The 18,228-nt window shown below is 39.1% G+C and overlaps 1 protein-coding gene across 1 annotated transcript in view; it reads left to right on the top strand.

Annotated features, from left to right (window-relative positions):
* The window catches only part of Gucy1a2 (guanylate cyclase 1 soluble subunit alpha 2), a 278,376-nt gene that overhangs the window by 217,820 nt on the left and 42,328 nt on the right, over window positions 1-18,228 (top strand). The gene's annotated exons all lie outside the window — the stretch shown is intronic.

The following is an 18,228-nucleotide window of genomic DNA, read 5'->3' as shown; positions in this document are numbered from 1 at the left end:
ATACTCAACTTAATAAGGAAACGCAAAAGATGCAGGATAGCTACAGCAACCCTGTACAATAAAGGAACTTCCAGAGGCATCACTATCCTTGACTTTAAACTGTACTATAGAGCTATAGTCCTGAAAAGAGGTTGATATATTGGCACAAAAGTAGACAGACATGTAGACCAATAGAATTTAATTGAAAATCCTGACATTAACCCACCTATGAACACCTGATTTTTGACAAAGCAGCTAAAATTATACAATGGAAAGAGGAAAGCATCTTCAACAAATGGTGCTGGCATAACTGGATACTGGTATATAGAAGACTGCAGATAGATTCATGTCTAATGCCATGCACAAAACATAAATCAAAGGGATCAAAGACTTCAACATAAATCTATTCACACTGATCCTTTTAGAATAGAAAATGGGAGGTACCCTTGAATGAATTGGTACAGGAGACAGTTTTCTAAACATAACACCAGTAGCACAGACACTGAGACCAACAATTAAAACAGGAAAATACTTAATTAAGATAGCATCTTACAGTTCAGAGTTTCAGAAAGTATCATCACGGCAGAGAGAATGATGACTGACTATATCTTGATCAGAAGAAAACAGGGAGTAGATTGAAGCACTGAGTGTGGCTAGGGCATATATGAGATATCGAAGCCCACCCCCACATTGACATACTTCCTCTACCATGGTCATACCTACTCCAACAAAGCACACATCATCCTAGTGCAACTCTCTCTGAGCTTATGGAAGCCAAATACATTCAAAGTACCACAGGACCATACTATATAGACGGTATCAGTTGACCATTATTTTTGTGTATTAAATTATTAATAATTTCTTTTAAATGTTCTATTATAATATATTAACCATTTATGATAACAGGCCTCAGTATACTTTAACCCTCTTTACCAGCTAAACATTATTTTCCTTGTCCCCAGTCTCTTTCTTTTTCCAACTAGTTTCTCTTCTTCATGCACTTTGTGTGTGATAGTGATTCAATACATTTCATTGTTGTTTACAAGAACAAGTATGACAGGTTATTTATAGTAGCACAGAAACTATACCTCTGACTAGACCACTGAAAATAATTTCCTTCCCTCTCTCAGTATTCATTAACTTCATGTAAGTTCTTTGAGATTAATGGAGTGTTATAAGTCCTGTAACATTCCCTAACAGGATGATGTTAACATGCTTAATCTTGTATAGCTGCTATTTACCTAATAACAACTTTTGTGAGTTCTAGAGTATCCAGCAGATAGCTTTCAACAGCACTCTGCTCTGTCCTCCAAATCTTACGTTTTTTCTGTGAGCTCTCTCATTATGATTTCTGAGTCTTGGGAAATGGGTGATATAGTTATTATATCCATAGCTGAGCACTCAGCAGTCACTTATTATCATTACTTTGATCAGATATGAGTCTCGGCAGTTACTGATGTCTATGACAATGAGAAATTTCTTTAACCAATGCTGACAACAGCATCAATTGTTAAAGATAATCATAGTGATTGAGAAGCCAACTTGATGGACAGATCATGTCTATTTAGCACAAGGACAGTAAGAGCTTTCCCAATAGGAATACCATCTCCCCAGCCATATTATAAGGTATGAGTAACTTTTTATGTAGCTACCTGAGTTCTAATCAGAAAGTGGTTGGCTACCCCTACAACAAACTTACCTCCATTTCATTTATGGATACAGATAGCCTGGCTGGTGAGTAGTAAAGTAAACAGGGTTCACAGATCTGTAAGAGTATTATGGCAAATGTTTCCTAATAGTTTGAATAGCTTCCAGCACTATGAAAACTACCCATGAAGAATAAAATTTCCACCTCAATTCCAGTTTGATTTTCCTGTGTCAAATAACCAGAACATGTGGGTTGCTAATCCATGTAGTTCTGGTAGGCAACCAACTTCAGTGGTTATATTGTTTCGTGTGTCTCAGGAGTCTCGATGCTCAATAACTCAGGCATTGGAATTTCCTTTTAATAAGCTATAGTTCTTGGGAGCAGAATACCACTGAAGGGTACTTCTATTCCACTTTGCTATTTACAATAATCAAAATCACTTCTGAAAATGTACACTATATTCAGACAGTTTGATCATTCACCTAGCAAGCATCTACTGAATTTCTCTCATGTGCAAATCTGCATAACTGAGTTGTAGACCAGACTGCTTACTTGGCAAATGCTAATCTGCTTTTTCTTTTACATTCCATTTTTGCCTCATAACTTAAAATTTTGCCTACACAATACCAACACATCTGGTCATTTAAATCTATTCATTTAAAAACCATTCAACAAGACATATAGATTTTCAAGTTCCAATATTTCTTTCCACTTGTTTTCTTTAATTGTTTGATCTGAAAGGTGTGTCAGATAGGGGATAGCTCAAGTTCATTTGTTTTAACAATTCAGACATGGAAAAAGACAACAAACAATATTGCTTCTTCTACATTAGCCATCTTTTCCACGAGACACATAGTGAACTTTTCCCTTTAGCCTGTGTTTTTCCTTTAGTCTCTGCTTGTTACTACCATTGTGAGCCATATACTATGGTATATGGTAGGTAATTTTCTTTCCTTTCATCAGCTTCATTAAAAAGTTGACTTTTTAATCAATTGCCTAATTGTACTATTATGAAAAATGGACAGAAATATTGCATTCTCGTTAGTTTATAAGAAATAAAATTTTCAATTTTTATCTGTGTAGTTTTACATTAGTTTGTATATTTTAATATGTATATGGATTATTCTTTTTTATTATTTTATTGAATTTTATATAACAAAGTCCAATTAAATGAAAACAAAGATTTATACACAATATTTGGGAATTTGGGCGTCGTTCTTTCCAAACTACTTCCTGCTGGTAAGGGGCGCTGTCATGGGGGATTCGAAGAAGATTCAGATATCCTGGCTGTAGTCTGTAGGGCTGTTTTGTCCAGCTGTTTTGAATGTAGGATCAGCTTGTACTCTGTTGCAGGCGGTCTGGCGTGATCAAACCACATTAGTCTGGAAGGAATCCACATCTTTTCATTTTCTTTGGAAACAAAAATAGAAATCCTTTTCCCCAGTAACTTGTCCTTCAACTTAAATTTTGGAGTCAAAACATTTTTTTTAATTTAATTTATTATTTTACATGTCGATCCCAGTTCCCTCTGCCTCCCTCCCTCCCCCCAATCCCTCCCTTCCTCCTTCCCTCCCTTTTACCCTCTCTGCCCTCTCACATGTACTCTAAACACCCTCCCCTCCCATCCCCCCACCCCAATTCCATATGTATGGGAATGCCATCCAGTTGAGGTCATGTAGATCTGACAGATCATGTGAAGTAGGAACTAGGGCTTCTCTCCTGTCTCTAGATTAAGGCAGTTATCCCTCCATGGAGGATATGTTTGCAAAGTCCTTTTGTGCACCAGGGATACATCCTGGCTCCACTGTCTGAGGTCTCTTAGACTGCTCAGTCCTTCTGGCTGAGACCCATATTCAGGGGGGCCTGAGTCAGTCCCATGCTGGCTTCCCAGCTATCAGTTTAGTGGCTGTTAGCTCCTCCTTGTTCAGGTAAGCTGTCTCTATGAGTTTCTGCTGCATGGTCTTGTCCTCTCCATCTGCATCTTGGTTCTAGTTCGACTCAGTGTTTATGTATGAGTGTTTGATCCTGTTTCTAACAGGCATTAGTTGAGGGCTCCATGGAGAAGTTAGTTGTTGATCTCACTCTCTGGGAAGGGCATTTATGATAGCCTTTCCACGGAAGCTGAGATTGTTATTTGGGAGCAGTCTTGTAGTTCTCTAGACCTTTCTTTGTGTTCAATTTTATCATCAAACCAATATTGGCTCCCTCTTTTATATTCTCTCTCTATGTCTCTGTCTCTGTCTCTCTCTTTCCTATCTTCTATTCCTAACCAGGCTCAATCTTCCTGGTCGCACATGTTTTCCTTTCCTCCCCCTCATTTTCTCCTACTTCTCTCTCCATTCGCTGCCCCCCCCCACTTCACCTGAGCTCTGGGGGACTTGTCCCTTCCCAGTTCTGTAAGGGGTATATGGATTATTCTTAACTATATAGTTTTTAATCAGTAGGATTTACATTGATGTCATTGTAAATCATGTTTTCTTCCCATCATTGTATGTTCCTAAAATTAGAATGGCTTAGAAGTTTTTAAATGAAGTAGCACAATATTTCACTTACTTGTTCAATAAGTAATTAGTAAACAGGAGATAATACCAACAAATGGACAGGACAAATGACACAATGACATGGAGGGAGTATCAAATCTTTTATAATATAATTACTTAAATATTTTGGTCATAAAATTTAGAGATGTTGGTGACAACCATGGCAACAAAATAAAGCTTATAGTGATAGAAATTTATACAAGCAAGCTGACTGAATCACTAATCATGACTGTGAAATTTAATTAGAAAGTAATTGCTGCCAATTAGCTTCCAGAGAAAGAAACTGGAAACGTAAAATCTCAAAATCAGTTTAACAACCATGTTTTAAAAATAAATCTGGATATTAAGCTGATTTAAAGGCTATAGTCTACAAAATAATTTCTTTTAGCAATTGCACCAACACTGGTAAAATTTGACATAGAAACTTTTGTTCTTTTGATAAAGTATTTTAAACAAAAATTTTGATTAAATAACAAAGAGTATTTTATGTTCTGGATACATATGCTCACCACAATTGAATTTTCCATTGGCTACAGGAAATAGAGAATTTTGCTTGGTTGTCTTCACATTGATAATCATAATATCATTTTTATACCCCTTTATGTTATGATTACTTGCTGTTTGTATATAGTATCTTTCTCTGTACTTTGCTTTGAACACCATCATAGTAACATTTTTGCCACATTATTTCCTAAATGTTAAAGCAAATATTTTTCCTTAAGTATCTATATTAATTAGTGGGATACTCTATTACATTTCTTTTATTTTTTTCTCACATGCCTGTTAGCATCCTGTCTCAGCCTCTTAGGCAGTTACATAATCACCTGTCACCAGGTGCTTTCCAAAATCAACTATGTGATGTGTGCACAACTTTAAAGTGTGCACTGAGCCTGCCTGATCTTTGACCTCCATTGGTGGACCCCTGCCTGTGACCCACCTATCCACATAGGAACACCCTGAATCCCTGCCTGCCTGACCCTTGACCCCCCATCGCCGGGCTCTGCCAGAGAAGAGAACTTCTAGAGAGCTTGGACTACACAGAGCTACAGACATCAAACTCCTGACCCACCTATGCCTATCAGGAGAATAGAGTAGAGGGAGGGGACTCATTGGAAGAAGCAATGGGAAGACTGCAATACAACAAAATACCTAACAATATAAAGACAAGCATGTCACCACCAGAATCTAGGGACTCTACACCAACTAAATCTGAACACAACAAAGCAGATGAAGCAGAAGAGAATGACTGACTCTTTGAACAATGTCATTTTTTTTTCTGAAATGACATCATCTGAATTGAGTCCTTTTAAAAATGTCTATTTTCTAGTTCTATGGAATGAGTGTAAAGTCTTTTCTGATAGATTAGCTTATCCAAAGTGTGAATAAATTGATGAATTCCTTAAAACCAACCAGGAAAACACAAACAAATACTGTAAGGAAATGACTAAATCCCTTTAAGAAATGTAAAATAACAAAAACAACTAATATAAGAGAGTGAATAAAACTATTCAAGACCTCAAGATGAACACAGAATCCAGGGAGAAAACCCAAATTAAGGAAATTCTGGAAATGAAAAATTTGAGAATTTGAACTGGAAATTCAGAAGCAAGCCTCACCAACAGAATATAGAAGATGGAAGAAAAGAAAATCTCGGGCATTGAAGATATGATGATAAAAATTGATACATTAGTCAAAGGAAATGTTTAATATAAAAATCTCCTAAAACAAAACAGCAAAGAATTCTGGAATACTATGAAAATAAAAAACCTAAGAATAATAGGATTAGAGAAAGGAGAAAAACACAGCTGAAAGGCCCAAAACTTATTTCAATGAAATCAAAGCAGAAATTTTCTAATCCAAAGAGGAGATACCTACAAAGATATAAGAAGCATACCAAACACCAAGTGAACTATTGGTACATAATAATGAAAACACTAAAAGTACAGAACAAAGAATGGATATTAAAAGCTGCAAGAGAAAAGACCAAGCAATCTATAAATACATACATATTAGAGTTATACCTGGCTTCTCAGTGGAGAGTCAAAGAGCCAGAATGCACTGGATAAATGTGCTTCAGAGTGAAAGAGATCACAGATGACAGCACAGACTCTCAATATCAACGGTCTCATTTCTCTGATAAAATGAAAGAGATTTACTCAATGGATGTGAAAAACAGGACCTATCCTTTTGCTCCATCCAAGAAACACACTTGAATATCAAGGATAGATATCACTTTAGGGTAAAGATTGGAAAAAAATATTCCAAGCCAAAGGCCTAAGAAACAAGGTGGAATAGACATTGTAATATCTAAAAAACTAAACTTGAAACAGAGTTGATTAGTATAACATAATTTTGTATATGTTACACGAGTATCAAGTTTTAAATATTGCTAATAACTTTTAAGATAATGGGAGAAAATGTGACCATTATAAAAAAAATCATGCTCATATAGATGTCATTTTAATTTTAGTATGTTGCTATGAATCCTGAAAACGTAGTCTCTAAGAAACTACTCAAACCCATGCCTGTGAACTCATCTAGAAATTTCAACTCCAGTGTTTTTCGCTAACTGTTACCCCCTGCTTTCTTATTCTGTCATCCTATTATGCCCCCAAAGTCTGGAACCCAGAAATACCACCAAAAGATCAAATTTGATGCTAAAGCAAAAAAAAGAAAAAAGTATTTATTTTAATTTTAAGTTAACTGTAGCCTCTCCTTCCATCTGAAGCAGAAATAGCAGCAGCAAGAGCAGAGCAAACGAGGCCTCCAGCAGCTGGAGGTATGTGTCATTTTATAGTGACTAGGGAAAAAAGAAGGAGGGCTTGGAGAAATCCAAACCTGAATGGCTAAAGCTCAAGTCCTCTAAAACCACATAGATACAGTTTGGGATTGGCTCAAATCCTGGCTAGGCTTATCTGGACTGAGATGTTTGCCTATCTTGGGTCTAGTTGGAATTGAAATATTGTTGTCTTAGCATAAGGACATGGGAACGGGTTACTTATCTCTTATTGGCCTCTCCCTGTGGGGTGAGGTGTTGCCTGTTTTTGAATGGCCTCTCCTATGGGGTGAAAAGATCATCCTCCTAAGCTAGAACTGAGATCAAGGGGCAGTCTTGCCTCACTGACTAGATGAGGCTCCTCCTGCTGAGGTCAAGAGAAGGTGAGGGGCCATCACATGTCACTGACTTGGTGAGATCTCCTTCTTTACAGGTCTGTGTACCATGGCTGCAGGTCTGCTGAGTACTGGTTATCTCATTCCCTTCTCTATAAGTAACTCTACAGGACCCACTCATGGGTTTTCTGAGGGTCTTTGGTGGGATGTACTGAGACTGTAGTCTGGAGTACCATTAACTGCCATGTGCTGACTGTGCTGACCCTTTCCTGAATAAAAGCAAGCAGCCTATTGAGGATACAGTGCCAAAAGTGAATACTGGGAGTAGCAGAGGCTGCAACAATATGGAGACTATTAAATAGAGAATCAAACTAGCCTTGAGCTGTTCAAGTTTTTATTATTATTATTATTGTTGTTGTTGTTGTTATTGTTATTATTATTTTGCTAGTCCCTCTGTAACTTTAGCCAGTGATTCCTTTATCACCACTGAATAATCAACTTAAAAGCAACATTCTCTTAAGGCTGGGCAATGCCCACCTTTTAAAAATATATGCTTTAGCCCCCCCCTTTTTTTATTGCAGCACTACTTCAGCAAGGGAATCCTATAAATGGACAATGGACTTTTCTAGCCTTTCTATGTCTAGGTTAGTGGCAGTCCATAAATTTCTATAATATTTGCACTAATATGCAAATGTCTTTAGTCTGACATAGTACTTGCTCATGAACACAGGGGCTACCCAAGCATAACATGCCCACCAACCATTATCTGGTGTTAAGTAAAACATGTGAGGGGGGATGTCTGGACCATCTGGCTGCACAGAGATTTATAGGTATCAGGTTTGGTCCCCAGGCAAAAGCCAAATCCTGTAACTGATTGAAATGTGACCCTGGCTTCTACCTTAGTTTTCAGCAACATTGAGAGGACTGGTCAGATTCTGCCTAGTTTCCTTTTGCAGCAACAAGAGAAGGTTTAGTAGCATTAAAGATTGGTAGGAGGCCTCAAGCAACCTCAAAAAGATGGTCTGGTTCCAAAGTGGCTAGGGTGGGTAATGCAATGTGGTAGAGGGACAGGGTGTGTCCAGAGACATGGAAACCTAATAGGGAAACTGAGTTGACCTGGGATTATCCAGTGCTTTGGTGCAGGGAAAGGGTGGTGCATGTTGAGCCAGTATTTTGATGGGCCCTCTCTTTGGGACTTTGCTCTCCTGTTGGGGTAGAAACAGATTTGCTTGACCATGGACCAAGTAGTTTCTTTGCAAAATTTATGTAGGTTGATGTGGGCTACTGGCAGCCCTTTCTGTCATTAGGAGAACAAGGGATAGAGTGGTTATTAACATGGCCACCAACTTAAGTGACCTTTAAGTTTGAGTCTCAGGGGTTACTGGGACAAGGTTTTTATAATCTAATTCCAGGAAAGTCCCATGTCTTCCAGGGCAGATTTCAATGGATCTGTCAATTCTGGATCAGCTGTGCAGGTATAGGAGTAATATATCCAGGTGGCAACATTTATTGCAGTGGGGATGGTCAGAATCGTGACATGGGCTCCCTTCCAATGAGGTTCTAGGTTCTTGTGTTGGTATCTTCTGGCATAGACCCAGTTGCCCCATTGAAACTGATGTGGAGTAGATGGCAGGGCCATCTCATAACCCGTTGCAACCTTGGCCAGTTGTCTTTGAACACCAAGGCTGCTGCATTTAAGAAGGCAAACAAGTTAACATCATTGAAATCAGTAAGCAAGTCAGACCCCAAGTTGGGGAGGATGGGAGTGGGTCAACCAAACACAATCTCAAATATCATAAGGGTGTAAGAGGAGTTTTACACTATATGCAGGGAAAAGGGAAGAAGAACCACCCAATCACCACCAATTTTCATGGTCGATTTGGTAGACATCTCTTTTAGGTGCCAATTCATATGCTTTATCTGACCAGAATTCTGGGGCCTATAGGCACAATGCAACTTCCAGTCTTCCCCAACTGTTTTTTCTATACCCCAAGTTACCTATGCTTCAAATGTTGATACATTAAGTCAAAAAAAAAATCAGAATGGGGGTGCCATATCTAGGAATGTTGTCCTCCAGGTAACTTCTTGACCACCCTGAGGGCAGTCTCATATTTGGTGCAGAAGCCTCTACCCAACATGCAAAGGTGTCTATGAAACTAATTGTCTGTATATTCCTGGCTTTACTTTAGTAAAATCAGCCTCCCAGTGAGACCCAGGGCCATCTCCTCTCAGCTGCATTCTAGGCTGCTCTCCAGTAGGCTTGGTGTAGGTTAGCTGGCAGGCTAGGCATTTAGAGGCTACCTATTCTACCTTATCTCAGAGATAGAACACTTTTAATGGTGCTATCTCTGAGCAGTTTCTCATTATGTTGGGGGCCTAGGTGGATGTGTCCCAACAAGCCCATTGCCATTTTGGCAGGCAGGATTAGTCTCCTGCTTCCTGTGAGACACCATCCATCTTGCTTTTTTGTGTTGCCATGCCTGGAGTAGGCTGTGGACAAGGGCCAATCCTTCTGAGGTATATGTTGATTTACCTGTCAGCTCATGGGGACCTAAGTCTGGCAGCTTTAGAATTACCATTGAGGCATCTTGTTCGGAAGCTACCTTAGTGGCCTTGTCTACATGATGATTTCACCTAGTAACTAGAGAGTCTCCATTTTGATGTCCCAGACAATGAGTGATTACCAGCTCAGCTGGGAGCCATAGGGCTTTCAGTAAGTCCAGAATTTCTTGTTTATTTTGGTAGTCTTTAGCTCAGCTTTCAGGTGCCCTCTTTCTTGATATACACAGCACCACATAAGTGTGTGCCATGGCAAATGCATAGTGGCTGTCTGCATACACAATAAGCCTTTTGCTCTAAGCTAATTGCAAAGCTTTAGCCAGGGTGATCAGTTCGGTCTTCTGGGACAACAGCCTAGGGGCAGAGCCTCAGAACAAACGTTCTTTCCCTCCATCACCAGTGCCACACCCAATGTCCTTTTGCATCTTTAATGAAACTGCTTCCATGAATGAATCGGGAGGATTCTGCATCTGGTATCAGTTGGTCCCACAGAGCAGACCATGTCCCATGGATCCCAGACCAGAGCAGTCATAAATTGGTTGATCCAAATCTGGGTCAGGGATCAGGGTTTAGGGTCATCCATGAGGCAACACACATGTACAGGAGAGGGTGGGTTAAGTAGTGGGTCTTCCTTGCATTGTTCAATCAAAATTAGGGAGGCTCCTGGAGATTCCTTCTTTCTTTTTCTTGTTCTTTTTTGTTTTTATTATTTTTTCTTATTTTACATATCAATCACAGTTCTCTCTCCTCCCATCATACCATGCCCCTATACCCCTCCCATCGTATTCCTCACCCACTACACAGGGAGGGTGAGGCCTAACAGGAAGGATCATCAAAATCTGTCAAATCATTTGGAATAGTGCCTAGGCCCTCCCTTCTGTCTCAAGGTTAAGGGAGTATCCCTCCATGGGGAATGTGCTCCCAAACTCGTTTGTGCACTGGGGATACATCCACTGCCCCTCAATTGACAAGTGGATGAAGAAGATGTGGCACATTTACACAATGGAATATTACTAAGGGGAAAAAATGGAACCTTGAAATTTACTAGCAAATGGAGAACTTGAGGAAACCATCCTGAATGAGGTAAACCAGTCACAAAAAGATGAACATGGTATGTACTTACTCAGATTAAAGGATCACCAGCCTACAATTCACATCGCCAGAGAAGCTAGGATGATACAAGGAGGACCCTAAGAGAGTCATACAAGGTCTCCCACAGAAGGGGAACAGGAACAATTTCCTGAGCATATTGGGGGGGGGCAAAGAGTGGAGAAGGAGTTAGGAGAAAGAGAAGGGGGGTAGAGGATGGGATAGGAGAACAGGAAGGACCAGGAAAATTGAGCCAGGGCACCAATAGATGAAAGCAAGAAAAGAGATACTATAATAGAGGAAGCCATTATAGGTTTGAAGAGAAAACTGACACTAGAGAAATGTCCACAGACCTACAAGGGTGACTCTAGCTAACAATCTGAGCAATAGTGCAGAGGCTACCTTAAATGCCCTTCCCTGATAATGAGACTGATAACTAACTTATATACCATGCTAGACCCCTCGTCTAGTAGCTGATGAAAACAGAAGCAGACACCCACAGCTAAACACTGAGCCAACCTACTGGAATCCAGTTACAGAGAGGGAGGAGTGATGAGTAAAGGGGTCAAGACCAGGCTAGAGAAACCCACAGAGACAGCTGAGCTGAACAAGGAGGAGCGGGGGGAGCTCATTGGCCCCAGACTGATAGCTAGGAAACCAGAATTGGACTGAGCCAGACACCATAAACATGGGTCTCAGGTAGGAGGACTGGCAGTCTACTGGACCTATGACAGAGATTCCTTTTTTCACATGAGGTGCAGTTGGTTCTTAATCTAGGGTGAGCTTTTCTGAATCTTTGACAAGCAAGGCAATGAACACTATTTTTCTTAAACATGGGACCACCTGATGCAACTAGATCCAGTCTTTTTGAGAGAGAAGACATTGGTCTGTGCCATGACCCAAGCATCTAGTTTAGGACTCCTTTAGTCACTCCATTATAGGCAGAAGGGAGTCCTGGCACTGGAGCTGACAATAGGGCTGCTTTAGTCTGTTTGCCTGACCATTCAAAAGGCCAGCCTTCCTGAGAGGTTTAAAATGGGGCTTGGCTTCAGAGGCTGGGATCCAGAGGCAACAGAAGCCAGATGATCCCAGGATTTCTCTAACCTGCTTCCTGTTGATTGGGGTAGATATTCTTAACATAGTCTCTTTATGTTCCTCTGATAATTGAGGCTGCCCACCTCTTAGAATCTAACCTGGGTAAGTCACTTTTCCCTGGCACATCTGTGCCTTTTTGGCTGAAATCTGATACCCTAGAATTGTGAGTCTGCAGCAAATTCCTTAAAGTCACCTTCAGTGGAATCAGGAGGTCATTCCCATGCTGTGTGTGTGTGGGGGGGGTGGTATGAGGCTTTCCATCCTGGAGGGCCCCAGATGTTGTTAGCCTGTTTCTCATCCACACTCACTCTGGCTCTTCGACCCTTTTCCTTTCAGCTGCCCTTTCTTGCTTTTTTCCATCCACAGTCTGACTTGCCCTTCCTCAGGACTTAAGCTTTTACATTCTCAGACCCTTCTATCACTTTCTTGACCTCTTATACCTTCAGAACTTCCATTTACAAGACACTAAACCATCGCCTTATACCTTCAGAACTTTCATGTATATGACACTTTCTTGGGCCCTAAGAAGTTCCTTAAACTTTCACATCCTCCTCAGACAACACGTTCTTCTCCTGCTTTAGCTGCCAGTACATGATGGAGCTCCTTACAGTTCCTCTTTCTGGGACATTCCCTGGCCCAGTGCCCAGTCTCCCTGCAATAGGTGCAATGGTCCCATAGCAAATTTGTGTTATTCCTCTCTTGGGATGCCTGCATTGTTCCTGTGTCAGGCAGCAGAGTTGTTTTCACTTTTCCTTTGCATCTGGGGCCAACACCAGCAGCATCTGAAGTATGTTACAACCCTATCTTTTGTCTGAAGCCACTCTTGTTCGTTATTCTTTTTACTTTCTGCTGTCCTAATCATCTCCTGTCTTTCATTTTCTTCTAGCTTCATTCTAATTTGTATTTCTTTAAGAGTCTCTCTGTTACTATATATCTTATTTGCTACCTCCATTAACTCATTTATCAAGTTACTGGCTAAGCCACTTATCTTTTGGAGCTTCTTTCTAATATCTACTGCTGTGTGGTTAACAAAAGCTAGGACTACTGCTGACCTGTGATTGGCTATCTGATAGTTCATGTAGAGTAATCCTGAAAAGTCTCCATTAAGTTCTCAAGGTTGGCCGATGGTGATTTGTTAACCTGTAGCTGAAAATTATAAATTTTAGCCTCATTAGTTGGGTGTGTAGCCACCCCCATAGACCTCTCATTAACCCCTGGTAGTAGATGTTAAACTACTCCATAACTTCTGTGAAAATGACAGGTGGGACCATTGAACAAAGGGGGAGTCTGACTCATAGGCAGTAGCTTCCCAGCATATTCTTCCACGGGTGTGAGAGGGACTAGAGATAAGCTCAGTCTCCCCAAGGGTGCTTAGGAGCATTGGGGGAGGAGAAGAGAGATATGATGGGATCAAGGGTAGGAGATTTTCCTTTGGTCCCCAGTATAATGGGTGGGGGAGGGCGTGGCATCCTTGGTGGAGTTCTTGGTATCTCCCAAGACAAAACTTTTGGGGATCTCCTAAGTTAATGGTGAGTAGTGGCATTAGATAGGAAAGGGAGTCTGTAACTAGGTCCTCCCAGATGTTAGTAAGGGACCCAGGTTGGAGTGTCCAGGCTATCCATATATGATATCTCTAGCCCTACTAATGAGAGATATATTAAAAGTGACCTCCATGGGCCAGATAGTCTGAAAAGATGGCCTCTCAAATTTATGGATGTTCTGGAGTTGGCCAGCCATTTGGCAATCCCACCCACCTCCATCAGCCACAGTCCCTGAATCCTAAAATAGTCAGGAAAAGACTCATAGGGTTGGGAGGGTGACTGAATGCCTGGCCCATTGTTTCTGGGTGTTCCACAGAAACAAAACAAGACCAGAGATTCACACAGAATCATACACAAAACAGTGAGGTCCTGGATTAATAGTTTGTGGCCATGATACATTTAGTATCTTCAGAGGAACTATGGGGATCCAATTCCCCTCTTACCAAGGCATCCAATTCCCACCAATGGGTCCTACAACCCATCTTCAGGGTCAACCCAGCCTGTGATCCACCACATGTCCACTTGAATCTTTTTCAGACTTCACAGAAGGAGCTCCAAAAGTCAGATCCTCAATCTGGCTTGTCAATTTTCCCTTATGTCCTCATTGACTATACCAGGGCCATCCAATCTTCCTCAACTAGAAGGAGCCAATCCTCCTCCAATCTTACAAAGTTTGCCTAGTACCTGTTTAGTTGGTGTTAGTTGGCAGCTTAAGACTCAGCAGAGGGTAGTCATGGTGGGCTTGGGGGATCCTGAATGAGCCAAAAAAAAAAAAAAAAAAAACCCAAAAAGCAAAAACAAAAACTGTTATGCCCAATGTCTGAAACGCCAAAATACTACCAAGAGACCAAATCTAATGCAGAAGTGAAGTCTCTTTATTGTGAGTTAACTTGGGCCTCTGCATCTGTCCAAAGCAGCAGCAGGAACAGAGCAGGAGATACCTGGAGCAGCTTGAGAGGTGGTAGTTTTTATTTGTTTTTGTTTTTGTTTTTGTTTTAGTTTCTTTCTTTCTTTCTTTCTTTTTTAATAATGGCCTGGCGCAAAATGAAAGGGCTTCAGGAATTTCAAACCTGCTTAACTGCAGACTCAGGATTGGCTCAAGTTATCCCAAACTGCATACTTATAGATTTGGGGTTGGCTAGAGGCCTGGCTAGGGGTATCTGGACTGAGCTGATTGGCTACCTAGGGTCTGGGTGGGGGGGTAACTGCAACATTTTGACTCAGCATAAGGACACCTGGAGTTGTTTACTCATCTCTAATTGTCCTCTCCTTTAGTTGTTGACCATTTTTGATTTGCCTCTTTCCATGGGGTGAAGAGTTCATGGCTCTATAGGTAGGGCTAAAGTCAAGAGAAGGTGAGGGGAAGTTATCCCTGGATGACTGGGTGAGGCTGCTTTCTGCCTGTAATTCTGCTGAGTCCTGGGTCTCTCAAATCATATGGATTACTGTGATCTTCAAAACTCTTATCTCTCCAGGGACTGACAATGTACCTGGTTGTGTTTTCCTTTTACTTCAATTTGTTTGGGCTGCCATAATAAACTCTCAAGAACTTTTTTTTTTTTTTTTTTTTTTTTTTGGCTCAGAGCAACTGAAGTTCATGGTCTCACAACAACAGAGGCTGCAGGCAGGAGGTGAAGGCACCAGCACAGCCATGCTTACCTTAAAGAACATGGAAAGGATTATTATAAGCTCCAATCATTCTGTGGCTTGGGTCAGCATCACTGTAGTCAGGACAGAACTCTTCCTGTGTATCTGCATAACTCTGTCCAAATTTCTCATCTTTATAAGAGAACCAGTCATAATACTTTCATAAGGCAGTCAACTGTGGTGTGATATCATATACGTAGGTCTATATTAACTTACTTCAAACTCCACTGCATTTGTAGATATCTGAAATTGGAATTTCAGCATATGAATTTCAAGTAAGGAGATAGGCAGAATACAACCCTATCTAGCAAACAAAGTTGCCAAGATCCCCTTGACATCCTCCCACTTCAACACTGCTCCTGCCCGCTTCATTTTTTATCTTTCATTATTTTAATGTCATTTCTTTAGAATTTATCCATGCTAATAGAGATAATTGCACAATTATGGTAGTTAAATGTGTATTAAGAATATATACCTTCAAAATTTAACTAAACCTTTTCAATTTTAAATCTGCCAGGATCTTGTTTTATTATTCCAGAGTTTTGGTAGTTGGAAATATTTTTTCAGCCTTTGTATCATAACATTACTATTTTCATTCCCAGGGAAACCTCCCTTTACTAATTAAATGAATTGTAGAAAACATCAATGGGAATGGCATGAACTTTTCTTCTACACAGCTTTCAAAATTTTTCTTTTGCAAATCTATCATCTTATTTACTCTTTTCAGCTCTCACCTGAATTTATCCTCAAGCTCCCATTAAAATTTGTACTTTTATAATACAAATTTATTAGAAAGTTTCCCCATATAACTATGTTACATTCTGCCTACCCCAATTTTATCAAGCAAAAACAGTAACCAGAAATGTGATAGGTTCCCTATTGCTGGCAAGAAGACGGCAACACCATACTCAGTAATTTTAATCTGTCCCTAACATGGTGTTTCAAGTACATAAACTATTAAGTAAATTTGCCCACCTATAATGACTTAAATATACTTGATATTGGTATTCTCCATATTGCTTCTTTTTTTATTTTATTAAGTTTTATTTGTCTTGTTTTAGCTTTTTATTTTATTTTACTATTTTTTTTCTTGATCCAAGGTCAAATACTGTGATGTCTTACTCAATAGTCTCTTCTCTTTACCAGCAAATATACGCTTCATTGGATAATTATTAAATTCTATAACAATTAACTTATATAATAAATTTTACATAGTAAATAAATCGAGCAAGCTCCTCATTATTTTTAACTGTGTGTAGTCATTAGACATTGAAGTGTGTTGCATACTGACATTTTAGTGTAAGTGTATATGATGCATTGAATAGATAAACACACAAATTTTTGTATGTTACCTATCAGATCTCATGAACTTTCAGGTATTGTACCATGTCATGTCCATCTATGCATGCTATGATGCATGTAACTCATTAATATTTATGAATTTAATTAAAATCATCATGCTAATACAAAATGCTGTTTCTTTCCAAACAGAAAATGATATCCTGATATGCCATTATTTAAATTCATATTTGATATAATGATTTTCCAACTCAAATATTAATCAGTATAGCACTATTTTTGATAATAGGTATTAAACTGAAATTTATTCTGTAATTATTTCCATAAACAAGCTCCACTTTTTTCTTTTTCTTTTCTTTCATTTTCCTTAAGCTCATAAAGATCTACCTAACTCTGTGCTGATATTAAAGGTGTATACCATCACATCTGAACTGTGGTATCATATTTGAAATATAGCAATTATTTTTACTTTAAGCTTAAAAGGTATTTTTATGTTTTAATAATGGTAACAAAAGTCCTTCCGGTGTCTCCATATGACTTGTTAATAACATCAACTAGACATCCTTGGTTTCAGAATAGTAGTGCCCATTTGAGTGCTCAGACATGGAATACTAGGTCATATCTTGACTTCCTGGAAAAGAATCTCAGGAAATAGGCAATGTGACTTCTAGAAGAGAATGCATAACATCACCACTGGAGAATAAGACTTCAGTGGAGTCTTCATAGGCTACTTTAATTAAAGTGGTCACCTCCAATTATGTACATCCTTCATTACCTCCTCTGACAAGACTGAGAAATAAACCAGGCTCTCCCTTTTCATGTGGGTGCTCTTTAGTGTTTTGGATGGGGGAAGACAGAGTTAGCAAAGGCTGAATAGTTAGTTTTTTCTGCCAGCTGTTATTAGAATTGTCATTTTCAACCCTATTCGTTGAAAAGTACAAATTTCATCAAAAATAAGGCTAGACACACATACTATAGATAACAAATAACCTATTAAAATAGCACTCTAAAAAGAGAGATATATAAATTAATACAATTAATTAACCAACAATCAATTCTGTATTTAAGGGACATGGCAGTGATTAGATTGTGGAGCTAAAAAGATCATCCTTTAGCAGATAGAATGATTTCATTTTACAGCTGTCAGCATGATTGACAACTGGGACCCATCCAGTCTATTTTTATTATTGTAATTCAAGGACTCCTTGAGGAATTTTCAAGAGAGAAGAAAGTAATACATGGGGATGGGGACGAAACTGTATTTATGATTAAGAAATTATTTTAAATAAAGTGTAAAAATGTTTAGCATTTTTACTTCAGTTTAAAATGGCTTAGTTGTGGATTACTGGTTAAAAAAATAAATACTTAATTCTTACTTAAAATCTACTTATAATATTGTATAAATTGTTTCATTATAGAGTAGTATGTGTATATGTATTAAATTTGCTGTGAAACTGCATTTTGTCTTTAAATTTAAGCTTTATTAAAACTTAAGAAAGTACTCTCCTATTATAATCAGTACACTTAGTGTGAAATGTTTATGTGATATTCTGGTAAGAATTATTTCAAAAATATGTGGTGAGTTGTGGTTATACATACTTTATATGAAAAGTGATAGATGTCAGGGTCAAATGTGAAACTGAAGTCTGATGTAGAGAAACCGGGACAACATATGTTTAAGTTTAAGATGTAAATAAGGAGTATTCATTATGTTGGGAGT

This window comes from Phodopus roborovskii, unplaced genomic scaffold, assembly GCF_943737965.1.
Source record: "Phodopus roborovskii unplaced genomic scaffold, PHOROB, whole genome shotgun sequence".
In the NCBI taxonomy this organism is placed as follows: domain Eukaryota; kingdom Metazoa; phylum Chordata; class Mammalia; order Rodentia; family Cricetidae; genus Phodopus; species Phodopus roborovskii.
This window is presented reverse-complemented; position numbering and strand designations above follow the sequence as displayed.